Source organism: Myotis nattereri (genome assembly GCF_964212035.1).
Source record: "Myotis nattereri genome assembly, chromosome: 19".
In the NCBI taxonomy this organism is placed as follows: Eukaryota; Metazoa; Chordata; class Mammalia; order Chiroptera; family Vespertilionidae; genus Myotis; species Myotis nattereri.
The window spans coordinates 4604184-4608563 of NC_138095.1; positions in this window are offsets into that span (position 1 = coordinate 4604184).

Genomic DNA, 4380 nt, shown 5'->3' on the forward strand with positions numbered 1-4380 from the left:
TCTCTCATCGATGTTTCTAACTCTATCCTTCTCCCTTCCTCTCTGTAAAAAATCAATAAAATATAGTAATAAATAAATAAATCATCATGTAACATTACAGAGGAAACGTGGTATATAGTAACTGCAAGAGAATATCATACATGCAAAGATACCCCCAAATCATTGCATAACAAAACAAGTTTCAGGATCATATTGTGTGAATCTCAATCTCTCTCCCCCCTCCATATATGTATATCTATCCGTAGAATATATGGATAATCGTATCTAAGTGGAGATGCACAGAAAATTCTAGAAATACAGACGTGCAACTGGTAACAGTTACTTGGGGAAGGGGCCTGAGGGGCCAGGAGCTTTTCTTTTCACCTTAGACCTTTGTGTACTGACTGAATTTCTCTTGTAACGTGAGCATATGCTATATTTATAATTTTTTAAAATATATTTTATTGATTTTTTACAGAGAGGAAGGAAGAGAGATAGAGAGTTAGAAACATTGATGAGAGAGAAACATCGATCAGCTGCCTCCTGCACATCTCCTACTGGGGATGTGCCCACAACCCAGGTACATGCCCTTGACCGGAATCGAACCTGGGACCCTTCAGTCCACAGGCCGACGCTCTATCCACTGAGCCAAACCGGCTTTGGCGCTATATTTATAATTTTTAAAAAATTAGCTAATTATAATGTCATTTAGCCATATATAATTCTAATTAGTATATGTTCATGAAAGAAAATACAATGTTCCTAAACACAAAATCCATTAAAGAAATACAAAGTTGAAAATATAATCCCTATACCATCCAAAGACAAGCACTCTTAACATTTTGGCTTACTTCCTTCTAGTTTTCGTTCTAAATATCTTTTTAACTTAAAAATATACTAACAAAAAATATACACAAATGATACATTTGTAGACAAGTTAGAAAATAAATACCACTCACACCCTACGATTCAGAAATAACCACTGTTTACATTTTAGCATATAAGCTTTAAACGCTTCTCTGCAGTGTTTTCTTTAGGGAGTGGTTTTTTTGGGTTTTTTTACACCGTTCTTTCTCATGTATGTAAATTTGTGTTTTCCTTTTATTCATCCACTTATTTTCATGTGCCCTTCCATGTTATTATAAACCATTTGCAAACAAACAACAAAGCCTTCACTGGAACATTCTCCTCCTAAATGACTGCTAAGCTGTTGCTAAGCTTTTGTGATTACAAAGGACTCAGATGAACACTTTATATTTACATCTTTTTCTCTGTATCAAATAATATCCTCCTAGCTCAGCAGTGGCATGATTGGGTTAAAGGGTATGACTATTTTTCAGGCCCTTAAAAAGCATTTTCCAAGTTATTTCTCAAGTGTAACTCCTCGTGGCACCCCCATCCACAGTCTACAAGACGTCCATCCTGCCCATTTGAGGACGTGTGATGGGCACGGGCATTCTGGAGGAGGAGAGAGGTGGGAAGGGGAGGGTTCAGCTTGGGTGGGAGAACCTGGAAATGTGAATATCATCTCTTCCTGTCTGCTGCCAGCTCTACCCTCTTTCTCTTTCCTGGCATTGCAGTTACACCAACAACTACTGAGCTTGTACTTTGTGCTTTGCACTCTCCAATGTTGTCTCATTTACATCCCAAAAGAGCCCTATGAAGGGGCGGGTTTTATCATCCCCATTTTACAGATGAGAAAATTGAGTCTTAGAAAAAAGTAAGTGTCTCCCAGCCGGTGTGGCTCAGTGGTTGAGCGCCGATCCATGAACCAGGCCTGGTCAGGGCACAGGCCTGGGTTGCCAGCTGGATCCCCAATAGGCCGCCTGTAAGAGGTGGCTGATCAATGATTCTCTCTCTCATTGATGTTTCTATTTCTCTCCCTCTCCCTTCCTCTCTCTGAAATAATAAAAATCTATTTAACAAAAGGGAAAGTTAAGTGTCTCCCCTAAAGTCACATAGCTGGTAAGTGGTGCGGCTGGGATATGAACCAGGCGATCTGATTCCCTTTGCATGTATGTATAGACGGGTCAAGCTCTCATTTTACAGATAGAAAAGAGGTGAGTTATCTAAAGGCAGGGAAAGCCTAGCCCGGATTGCTGGAATTCCCACTATGCCCCACTGTCTGGTCACAGGGCATTAATCCAGGGGGTTGGGCCTGTAGGAGCTCCAACATTCTTTGCCTTAGGAAGCCTTCCTGCCCGAGCCGGTTTGGCTCAGTGGATAGAGCATCGGACTGCAAACCAAAGGGTCCCGGGTTCGATTCCGGTCCAGGGCACATACCTAGATTTCAGGCTCCTCTCCGGGCCAGGTCCTGGTCGGGGCGTGTGCAGGAGGCAACCAAGCAATGTGTTTCTCTCACATTGATATTTCTCTGTCTCTCCCTCTCTTCCACGCTCTAAAAATCAATGGAAAAATACCCTCAGGTGAGGATTAAAAATAAAAAAGAAAGGAAGAAAGCCTTCCTGTCTCTCAGAACCGCAGCCCCAGCTGTGCGCCTCCCCTCCAGGGCTGGGCGCTGCCTGTCCATCATTAAACAAGCGGAAATAGCAGGTAAGCACCCGCATGCCCAGACAGGGAGGAAGGCGGGCAGCCCCAGTGCATGCTCAGCCAGGGCCATCCCATGCTTAGGAGCATGAAGTATTCAGATGAACAGAAAAGCAGCGAGAGAAGGGAAGGAAAATGCCCGGAGAATGATCGCATTCTGGGGGAAGCTGCACAAACAGGCAGTGGAGGAGGAGATGGTGCCTGGAAGGAGTGACTTGGGAATGGGCTGGTCCCTGGAGGGGAAAGAGAATGAAATGTCCACCTGAGCGCCCCTTCAAAGAACTGCATGGGTGTCTGGCCTACAAGTTCCAGCCACTGCGTTTTACAGGTGAGGCCTCTGCGGGAGAGAGAGGAGAGAGAGAGAGAGAGAGAGAGAGAGAGAGAGAGAGAGAGAGAGAGAGAGAGAGAAAGCCTGGGATTCTGCCATTGCCTCAGAGGTCTCCTTCGTTGCATTTTCCCATATCTCTTGGCTGAAGGTCAAAGACCCAGGAGGTGAAAATCTAGATCTTTCTCCCTTGGCGCTGGGCCATGTTCCCTGTTCTTGTAGACCCTGATGCTCTGATGTCAAGGATGGGTGGCTACTAGTAGGATGGAAAATTTCAGGAAGGATAGGACACCAGGTATTCATCCATCTATTCATCTAACCATTCATCAGTCCATCCATCTATCCATCCATCCATCCATCCATCCATCCATCCATCCATCCATCCATATATTCATCCATTCATTCACCCATTCATATAGCCATCAATTTATCCATTCATTTGCCAGTATTTCTCTCCACCCACCCATCCACCATCCTTCATGTCCATACATGAATATCCATCACCCACATTAAGGCTAACCACTAACTACAGGGGCATGCTGGTTAAGACTGAGTGTGGAGCCAGACTCCCAAGTTGGAATGCTGGCTCCACCATGTACAGTTTGACGGTGGGCACGTTACCTAGCCTGTGTCTTAGCCTCCTCCTCTATGAAGTGCACATAACAGTATCATATCCACCTCGCAGGGTTGCTGTGTTAACTGAGTTAATCCATCTAAAGTACTTAGAACTGGTGCCTATCTATTGAGCAAGTTTGTTAGTGTTAGTATCACTGCTTATTTAAGGAGCCACTAAACGGGGTCCTGGGGCTTGAAATGGCTGCGAAATAGAAGCAAAAGTGAACAGCTTGGCCTGCAGCCCGAGTCAGGGAAAGTTGAGGTTCCTGTTCCTTGAGTCACTGTTCCTGGGGTCCTTGTCTGGAGTGCAGAGATGAGAGAAGGGGAGAATGCGCCCCTGGACGTGGTCTGGGCTGTAGCAAATGTCCTGGGGCACTGATGCCCCTTCAGGACTGAGAATGCACTTCCCAGCTGTCGGAGGTGTTGACGGCTGACAGCTCACAGCTGAGACCCTCTCTGTGGCTTTCCCACCGTGGAAGGGAACCATGGCAGCAAGGTCATGCCCTCTTCTCAGAGCAGCTCATATCCTTCGACTGGTCCACACAGATAAATATACTCAGCCCCCTCATGGCAGCTCAGGGCAACGCGGTCGGGTCAGCTCAGCTCCAGCGCTCTCAGTGCGGTTGGCTGAGGCAACTGAGGCTGCGTCACAGCCCAACGCTCCCCTCTACCCATTCCTGCTTCCTTCCCACAGGCATCGACCCCAGGCGCACCTCCTAATAAAGGTCCGCATGCCATGCTCCACTCCTGTGTCTGCCTCCTAGAGAACCTGACTTATTTTAGTTTCGTTTCGTTTTATTTAAATATAGCTGACATTCAATATCATATTAGTCTCAGGTGTACAATATAGATTAGGCAATTATACACTTTTTTAAAAAATATATTTTATTGATTTTTTACAGAGAGGAAGGGAG